This window comes from Numida meleagris, chromosome 4 (assembly GCF_002078875.1).
Source record: "Numida meleagris isolate 19003 breed g44 Domestic line chromosome 4, NumMel1.0, whole genome shotgun sequence".
NCBI classification, from domain to species: domain Eukaryota; kingdom Metazoa; phylum Chordata; class Aves; order Galliformes; family Numididae; genus Numida; species Numida meleagris.
The window spans coordinates 26,924,820-26,935,182 of NC_034412.1; the positions used below are offsets into that span (position 1 = coordinate 26,924,820).

Sequence of the window (10,363 nt, forward strand, 5' to 3'; positions counted from 1 at the left end):
ATGAGGGTGAGGGGGGTGGATCCAGGCTCCATGCCTTCCAGTCACTCAGGTGCACTGCTTGCACCTGAGCTCCCCTGGGTTAGCCACACCTTCTCACCTGGTGTTCAACCAGTGTTTCAGGCTGCGCTCTCACAATTCCCCTGCAAATAGCCATCCAAGATGCTTTTTAGTCCTACTGCAGAAATTGTGATACTTGTGCGTACATGCATTCGTATAAGTATGAAAACATCACTGAAGCACCCCAAATGAAAATCTCAATTGAATTCAAATGTTCCTTTAAATTAAACTTGTGTCTGCAAAAATAGGAGAAAAGAATTCACACATAAGTTTCAATGTGGTGCAATACATATGATAGGCCCAAATAAGACTGCTCATGTACTGTAATTTCTTTTCCTATATTCTGACTTTTAGAACAATGTTTTCAAGGGTCCCTGTGGTGCGTTTCTCTCTCTTATACAGTAATACATGCACGGTGTTAAGTTTATACTTAGGGCTAAGCACACGTGCTCATTTAAAAGTTTCTTCCTCTTGTGAACAGAAAAAATAAATTAACATTAATTCTTTCTGTGTGTGAAACATTTGGAAAACAACTGATTAGAAAAATGCTAAAATGTGAGGTGAAACAACTTCTGCTTTGGATCACCTGAAATATGCATTTCAAGGGCTGTGTCTGTCTTCCATTTTAGAATAACATCTAATTTTATCTTAAGTAAATGAGGAAATGCTTGTACAAGGGCAATTATGAACTAGAATATAGATAGAAGAAAAATTGTGGTGTGTTCTTCTAGGGTAAAAAATATTCTCTAGGCAGAAGAGCTTTTGCAGTCATTTTGCAAAATAGAGAGTAACAGCATTTTAGGAGTGTGGGCCAAAGCTCCAAACTCATTAATACGTGTCCCAGTGTTTTCTACTTCATAAATGTTAACTACTGGACCAAGAAAAAAATATATATATATATGAAAAAACAGTTTGTTGTCTCAGTTCCTAGAATCTCATTTTTGCTTTCTGCTCTTCATGGTGTATTGGATTTACATTATGCTCATGCTTAGCTGAGACTATTAAGGTAAGTAGAGTGACTTCTATAATTCAGTACGTAAGACCTGTTACTGGACATAATTTGAAACTGTTAAAACTCTTCATATAAATCAGTGAAAAAAATGAAAGTAACCACTAATAAATTACATCATTATGCATTCTGAAGGTAGAAAAGACCAGTGGTTTTGACTATATTTAGGTACAAATAATACGTTTTACTTCAGTAGGATGTTTTTGAAGCAGTTGTTCTATATTTACATACTATGTTGTCTCTCTCCTCTGAAAACATTCTTATTTCTTTGTATTATTTTTAGTAAAAATGAAGGTACCAAAACAGGAAGGACTGTTTGTTTTTCACAGTGGGAACTGGAATTTGTATTAAAAAAAATAAAACTAAAGGTCACAGATTTCTTTTAAATTATGGCATAAAGAAAAGGGGCTTTATCCTAATTTCAGAGCTCTCATTTTAATTTAGTTGATGAATGAACGTCTATGACAATAATATGTTTCCTTGAGGGAGAGTAAGGATTGGATCAAGTTCTCTGTCAGAGAGAAGTCAAAAAGTCCAGAAAACCTTTTGCTTAATTCTTATATTTAACTAAGCATAAATATAGTAAGTAAAATACAACAGAATTTTGATCAAATCTGAATATAGGAGTAAAATAGAAGATACGTACTTTTGTCTTCAGTGTTTCAGCTGATACATGACAAAGCATTATCTATGGTAATGCTGATTTCTGTATTGTGCAGTCTTACATGAAATTATTGACATTTGTGTGAAGATGGCTCTGTGTTTATGATAATGAAAGAATCGTTTAAAGTTTTACTTTAACTGTGGTTGATATCAAAGCATCTGCTCTGCAAGATACTTATTACTATAAATCCGTAATTTACTGCAGTCTAGCAATAGCAGTAATAATTTCCATGGAGAAAAAAAATGTTTAGCCTAATGTGAGTTTCCAATTCCTAATGTATTTCTGGGCCAGAGGAAAGAAGAAATGGGAAGGGAAATGAACTATATGACCAATTTTATGGGGATGTGCTGCATCCTTAAAGAACTAGCAAAGATTTCTCAGGAGAATAGTAATGGTTTTCCTGCACTGTGGACTTGATCTCAGCTAGAAAAATGGTCAGAAAATCAGCATCTTACTCCCGTAACTCCAGTCTATTGGAATTAATCTTATTGTCAGATTAGAAAAATCAAAATAAATCAGAGAATATTATGTAATTGCTACAGTAGTATATAGGAATGTAACTCTGCTCTTTTATTTCCCTACGTGATTTACTGAAATGCAATTTTAATGGCAAAAATAACAGAAAGAGTCTGTCTTCTTTGTCAAACTGGAATTCTTTCCTCCTGATGTAGAGTTTCAGTCCATTTGGAAGAGCTCTCAGATTTCCTCTTAGAATTTGCCATCTCTTTTAGAGATGGACTGGTTGTTATACAGCTGGCACTATTATTGAACAGTCCCATTTTAGTAATCTATAACAGCCATCTGTGCAATCTCAAAACCCTGCCGGATAAAAAAGAAGCATTTTTACAGTCCAAAGTTGTATACTTATGGTTTGAGATGGACCAGGGATGAGGATTTAATGGGAACGTAAAATTATACTATTAGGAAAGTAATGGCTTTACAGGTACTGCTTCCATGTATCAAAAGCACAATCCAGATCTGCACATTAACCATATTATTTAACTAATCTAATTTTATAGAGAATATTTTGACAACTATTGCAAATTATTACAATGCAGTGGTTTTCTAGGCATCTTTAAAAGCGGTTTTATAATTTCATGTAGTCAAAAACCCAGGCAATTCAATCAGAAAATTAATTGTGCCTTGAAATAAATGCTGTTTTAGAAGAAAAAGGAATGTTCAATTCTCTGTATCCCATATAAAGCTGTTTCTAAATGGACAGCATAGCATACAATTGAGAAGTATTTTCCCCAAGCAATTTTGTTTCCTTTCACTTAGGCATAAAGGATGAGAAAACAATTGAAATAGACAACACTTATTTTGTTGGACTTCAATTTTTTTCTTTTGAGCATCACTGTGTTCTCTAAACTATAATTAATTGCACTATTTTTCCTTTTATTATTATTTTTTAATCATGTTTTCACCATCCTGACAAACTTTGGTTATTTTGCCTAGAGGTGAGGTTTGCTGCTATATATGCACAACAAAAGGCTGCATTCTGTTTGTTAAGACATGCTGTTAAAACAGTATAAAACATAGTTAGGTATGCTGTCTGCCTGCCAAAAGCTACAGATTTAGGGTAGAGGACTGTGGTGTATTATTCATAGTGATGCTCTTCCTGATACTAAAAAGCAATGAGATTTTCAGTGGAGATTTAACTTAAATAGTTACTGAACTCCAATTTTACCTAAATTCTGAGTTTATCTAGAGATCAAAATGAGCTTTCTTTTGCTATGATCAATGGATTTTGGAACATTTTTCTGCACTGGCTGATGATAAAAAGCTTTGCATCTCCAGCTTTCCTTAGGGAAAGGCAATAAAAGACCAGGGGAATTATCCCTGCCCCATTCCTGTGTTTCCTTGCCCCATCTCAGGGTCTCACAGCACAGTAACAGCTTCTTCAGGATGAGAACAGCATAATGGGAAATACAAGATATACAAGGTGTCTGAAACTTTTCTACTTAAGTTCATAAAGGAAAAATAAGTTTATTTTTTCTCCTGACATGCTGGTTGCCTTTTGGTGCTTCTGGTTTCAGCACTGTCTTCCATCTATCTTCAGTACAGCAGACCTTGAAGAGCACTCTCTAAATTTTAGGAAAAGCAAATAAATAATTTTCTGTGTATTTGAGTTATAGCTATCATCTGTTACTTTCCGAAGTAGTTCTGGAATCCCACCAATATCGAAAACTAAGCTACATCTAGGTGAAGTACTGGTAAATACTTTTTTTGCTAAGCTTTACATTTGTGGTTTTTCTTTTCTGTTTTTTTTTTTTTTTTTTTTTAAAGTACCTAAAGTTACTTTTTCCACAAAATGATGAACTCTGAGAAATTATTTTTGATGATGTTGCTTGTTGTACTTCATATTGCAGTGGTATATCATGCATGGACTTTTGGTCCTATGTCTAGACTATGCAGAAATGATTGCAAAGATTTTAATGCACAAATTCGATTCTCACAATTTTTTTTTCTTTTGTAGCTTGACCATAAAAACATGGAAAACATTGGCAGCTAAAGATGTTATCACAAGCAGGAAATCCTACGTCTACTTTCACTGTAAGGGATATAATTTTTAGGGGACTGTTTAGGATTATCTTTTTTTTTCAGGGAGAAAATGAGAATGAACTATGGAATAGTGTTTGCAGAGTGCAATAATGCAGTCTACACTATGCCACAATAGAAGGATTAAGGGTGTTTTTTTTTAATCATTAATGTGTAACTTTATGCAACTTGTTGATTCACATAAAAAATAGATGCTGCTTTTATAGCAACATAGAAATCCTATGTACTCCATACAAATTGCACTGGAATGTCAGATCAGGGCAATCCTCAAAGTTGTCTAAAGAGTCCAGTTGCTTATTGAAACACTGAACCTCCTCTGGAGGTATGCCATTAATCCTGTCATGACCTCAAATACCGTGCAGTTGTAAAAGCTTTACTTCCCATCATAGTGCCTCTGCTAGAGAGATGTTAAACAACTTATCATTGCACAGAATGTTAATAGTTATGAAATGTTACTTATTTTAATTCTCATACAATGTCATTATATTTGAGGATTACAACAGGGTTTTAACCATATCTAAAGACCAAAACTGAACTTTGTATTTAACCATAAAATATTGCTTGTAACTGCTACTATACTATCTCAGTACCAAAGTGAAAAACTACCTTGTCTGTATTGCTCTGCTTGCTTACACATCTGCATGTATTTGCGGAGTTTGTTGCTGGTGGATGGATGTCAGCAGAAGAATATAAAATAGCAATATAACATATAACAACTTTCTCACATAATTCTGACCTGCTGTTAAAAAGTGAAATCTAACTAGCTGAAAATTAACTGACCATTTATTAGACATTCATATCTTCATTTAGTTTTTTGTATTGGAAATTTTGTGGTAAAAAGATAAAAAAAACCATACTATTTTCCAAAGATTTTGGTTTTACATGTTCTGAGAATTATGAGTCTTATTTATAGGATATATTCCCATTGATTTATTAAGCGATTCTACAAATAATATCTTACAGAGCAATAAAATCACAGTTTAGCACTAAGGTTACCTTCATCTGAAAAGTGCATATGAAAATGCTTAGTTTATGTAAGTATAACCATTATTGTTAAGCTCCATGAAATAATTATTTCAATTTAAACAATATATATTCCTAGTCTGCTCAAATAATTCATTCGATAGTATTTCATCCAGCATTAACTGGCATAAGAAAAACCAAAAATCTAAACCATTCAGCATAGCCAAGACTTGAATGATTAGATGATAAAATATTTAAATATCTTATGAATAAATTCTTCTGAGGTCATCTTTCCAAAGCTTCCTTCCCATACAGTTCCTTTTACTTTAATGTTTTCATCACTTTTTTTTTTTTTGCTGGCTATTTTGTGACTTGTTGACATTTATTTGAATTCTTACATCACCACAGAACAACAAAAATTATGATCATTGTTTGTTGTGTATTTCACCGTAATCCACTTCTCTTTTCATAATTTGTTGCTCAGATTACTATTTTGTCAGGAAAATAAAATTCTAGATCATAAAAAAGAATTATGCTGTGGCTCTAGAAAATCTTAATCATTAGGTGATTGTAGAGATTAGGAATGGAGAGGTGACTAGAGTTTGAATAATGTTATGCAAAAAAGAAAAAAGAGCATGGAAAAGACAAAAAAAGAAAAGACATGCACAGGAGAGTACATCCTAAATGGTTCCTCCTGACCAGTGCTGCTCTGACTCTCCCATATATACTGCTGTGCCCAGAAGAAGAATATCTATTGTCATGTGAAAACACTGCAACTGTACTTTCCTGAGGCAAATTCCATAGATTGGTAAAGTTGCATATTGAGTGTTATTATTTGGAATTGCAAAGGTAAGAGTTGCTACTATCTGTTACACTGGCATGATGTAAGAACTACTTCATTGGCTTTGGAGAAATTCTAAGAGGTAATGCTTTAAAACCTTTGTTTTCCCCCTTTAGAAAATGCAGACTGATCAAGCCTATGTGTGGTAACTAGTAAAAAACAATTTTTTCAATATATTGTCTATTAATCCAGGCCACCTGATAAAGGGAAGCATGTTGAAGATGTCTTCTTGCTTCAGCTACAAGCATTGTACTTGCAGGCTCTCATCCTGACAGGGGATTACAGATACCTGGATGTCTGCTGGAAAAGCAACAGTGCGCTGCAAGCAATCCAGGAGACTCCTAGAGTACCCTGAAGATAACTTCCTGGTCCAGGTATTGGGCAGACCAACTAGAAGTGAAACATTACTGGACCTGGTGCTCACCAATGCAGAGGAGATCATTAGGAGGGTTAAGACTGGAGGCATCCCAGGCTCTAGTGTCCATTCCCTGGTTGAGTTCATGATCTTGAGGAATACGGGCCTGGTAAAAAAGCAAAGTCAGGAGCCTGAACTTAGGAGAGTGAACATCTGCCTTTTTAAGGAATTTTTGAATCAGATACCCTAGGAAATTGCCCTTAGGGGCATAAAATGGAACAGGGCTGGCAGCTCTTTAAATTTTAATGAAACTGAACTCGCTCTTATGTTCAGTCTCAGAGCAAATTCCAAAGCAGCTTGTAGTCAGTGTGTTGCATAGCTTGGGTATCCAAAAGATCATGCAGAAGCTTGCCAGCTACCTATACTATAAACATCTATGTTCATTCTTCAGCAGAAGTGCAACATGAATCCATGTGTTTTGCTTCTAGGGAGCAGGTTGATTCTGCAAAATGATGGAAACATGGTGCTGCACAGTAGGCTATTAGCACTGAACCTACCTTATTTCCATCTTCCAGTTTTCCTGTGTTCTCATTCATTCTTCTCCCTCTGTAAGTAGAGCTGAATTAGGAATATAGTCCAAAAAATGGCCTTCTAGCAAAAATTCATTCTTTGAATAAGACCTACAAGAGCTGGCTTGTGCAGACCACACGGTACGACAATGAGAAGTTGCAATTATTTGAGCAGTGCACACTAAAGAAGGTCTCTTTATCAAATTAAATACGATCTATATGAAATATAGATCTGCTTACAAACGCAGTAAGAACCTGTCAGTATTTGTACTTAAACCAGGGTGCAAGTGATAGCACTATCATTTTATACAATACTAAAATGAAGTATATTTAATAGTGTGTTGAAGTGCAGTAAGATTCTGTAGAAAATAATCATGCTGCAGTCAACACTTCAAAAAGATTCATAGTTAATAAAGAGAATTAAGGAAATCAAAATCTCTTCACCTCTTAATCTAGTAAAATTCATTGAATTATACATTGTGAAAACACAAAGAAATAGGTAAAAGAGACTTGTATTTGCTCATGTAAGCGCATAAGAGAATGTCCCATCCAACATAACACAGGAAAAAGTTCAGCACCAAATATAAATAAAAAGAGTCAAGCAACTATATACTGCAAAGAAGAAAAAAATGGCAAAATAATAATTGTTTATTAGCAATATTTTCTCTGTGGACCCAGACACTGAAGTAATCACAGAGAGGGAAAATTCTATTAAGCAAAGAATTGTCTTGTGCACTCTGATATTGCAGAAACCTGCATATTTTATAGTTTTGGCATGCCCATAATTTAAGCCCTCATTCTCTTCTTGTAATCTTGTTAAGCCTTATGTGTTCATCTTCTGCTTTTAATTCATTCAATTTAGGTTATTGCATAATGGCAACAAATAGATAACAAATAATGCAGAATAACACTCACTACATTTTATTCACATTTTGCATATTTAGGGCCTTTAGTTTCTAACTCTTTGCCAGTAGAAATTTGCTGTTCTTGCTTTAATGAAATTATTTTTTTCCTCACTTTTTTGAAAGCAGTCAAACAAGGATTTTGCATGTTCACTACAGGATTTATCTTTCAAACTTCTGTTCTGGGTTAGAGCTGACATATCTAACCACTTATAGGTAATTATCACATGAAGCACGTTGAAGCAAAGCCTAAACAACCCACTGCATCTTAGCTTTCTTGTTCTTCTAAAACAAATCTGAAGTACTGTTAGCAACCTGCTATTTTTGTTGTCCACTTTACTTGGGGATGACCTTTACTAACTTTATAACATATTAGCAAACAAGTCTTGAAAATTAGTATTGATAAGGATAGCTGATAGGAGTTTTCTGCTTTCAGCACCCACGTTAAGATCTCCAAATTATACTTCTTTACAGATAACTTGGATATTTCATGACTTAGCTGAGTTAACCGTGCTGACATGGCCTTAGAGGTACACAAATAGTACCTAGTTCTAATAGCAAATACAAAAAACTGCATGAAGAGGTATGTCTTAAGTCCAGCTCTTCAGGGATTTAGGAGGAAGCCTATAGGCAGTCATGCCCACATTGTAGTTCACAAACCCCATCCTTCTCTTTCAGAAACGGGCTGAAGCAGGGATAGATGGGAAAAAGAAGCTGAAGGGAAAGATCATGGCTTTCTTTTAAAAATGGATGATTCTTAAATACTTTTTATTTTACTTAGAAACCCAGAACTTAGAATGCAAATTGAAATAGAGAGTGGCAGAGAATCAGTTTTCTACCTAGCATGAAAGCATTCAAACTCAGATTTCTAAGGCCAAACCAGAAAGAGTGCTAATGTATTTGTACCTGAACGAGAAAGAGCACAATTACAAACATTACCAGTGATCCTGGTCATTAGACAGAGGGAGATGAGATCAATGCACATTGCAACTGTGTTAAATTAAAAGAAGGAGAAGTACAGGGAGCATGAACTTTGAAAACTATCTGCATAAAATCTGACTGGAAGAAAGCTACAGTGTATGGGATTAGATGAATTAGCTTAAAGCAAAAAGGATTGACAGATACAGCGTAGGTTATGTGAACTAACAATGAACTATTTCTGCAACATTTTGGCCCATGCACCTTTAAGAAAGATGGAAAAAAAAAAGAAAGAAAAGAACAATGCAGATATAGCACCCAAACATTTTTGAGGATTTTTTTTTTTTTAATCATTTTGATGTATGTTGGATCTCTCATCCAATCTTGCTGTGCTGCATTTAGGCAAATTCAAGATAATCTAGAGGAAAGTTAGTATTTTCTTGATATTACAGCCAATAATAATTATCTTTAAAGATGGCTGTAATTTAATTTCAGCAGTGTTTTTAACAAATGCAGGAATTATTTACTCTAAAAGTCAACAGCCTTTCACTAACAATAAATGTATTTAAATTATAGCACACATTAAAGATTTTTAGGGAAACAGACCCAAGATATAGGGATTTCCGTGTGTTTCATTTTCATAAAGTTTTAGAACTTTATGAAAAATCAGATAGAATACCAGCAATTTGAAGCAACAAAGCTTGAGATTTTGAATGAACAACCAGAACAGTTTGGAACAAAATCGACACCCTCTGCTCTCAAGAGGGATAGTACTTAAGGTAGAGCCCTAATTTACTGTTGGTATTCCAGTAAAATACTTGCTATGCAATTGTGATCCATGGAGGCAATTGACAAGTTTTGGGTTTTTGTAGTTAAACTTCCTTTGCAGATAGTCTGATATCCTGCAAATCAGTGGAGATTCACATAGATTCACAGACTAGTAAGTACCTTGGGCTTTCAAAATAAAATACATTGAAAGATACAACTCAGAGATACCTATTACCCTTTACAAATGCTTATATTTCTTATGATATTTTACTTCCATCAGAACTATCAAATCATGTGTTTTTTTTTTTTCCTCTAAACTTTTTCTAAATTAACTCCTTTTTATCAAAGAAATCATCTTTGATACGATATACATCCATATGGCAAAAGAAGATGATGACAGGGCCTTCAAAGGGGATACAGGCACTATGGAGTAATCAAGAAGGAAATTTGACTCACCCCTTCCAATAACCACTAACAGCTCAAGATAACTACAATCTCCATCCAGAGATGCTGCTCTTTCAGCTGTTAACCCTTAAATGAGGGTGAGGAGGGGTGAACCCAGGGTCCACCCTTTCCAGTCACTCAGGCACATTGCTTGCACCTGAGCTCCCTGGGTTAGCCATGCCTTCTTACCTGGAGCTCAACCATTGGTTCAGGCCATCATCTGGCAATTCCACTGCAACATCTAATGCATAAGATATGTTGATATGTTCAAAGATATGTTTTGGTAAAATAACAATAAATGTAACTTATTCTGC

General features: G+C 34.7%; 1 long non-coding RNA gene across 1 annotated transcript; it reads right to left on the reverse strand.

Moving 5' to 3' along the window:
* Positions 3,582–10,137, reverse strand: LOC110398694. The gene is made up of 4 exons (XR_002438561.1): positions 10,062–10,137; positions 7,006–7,054; positions 6,518–6,614; positions 3,582–3,814 (listed from the first exon to the last, which is right to left on the reverse strand). It is a non-coding gene; the product is annotated as an uncharacterized LOC110398694 (long non-coding RNA).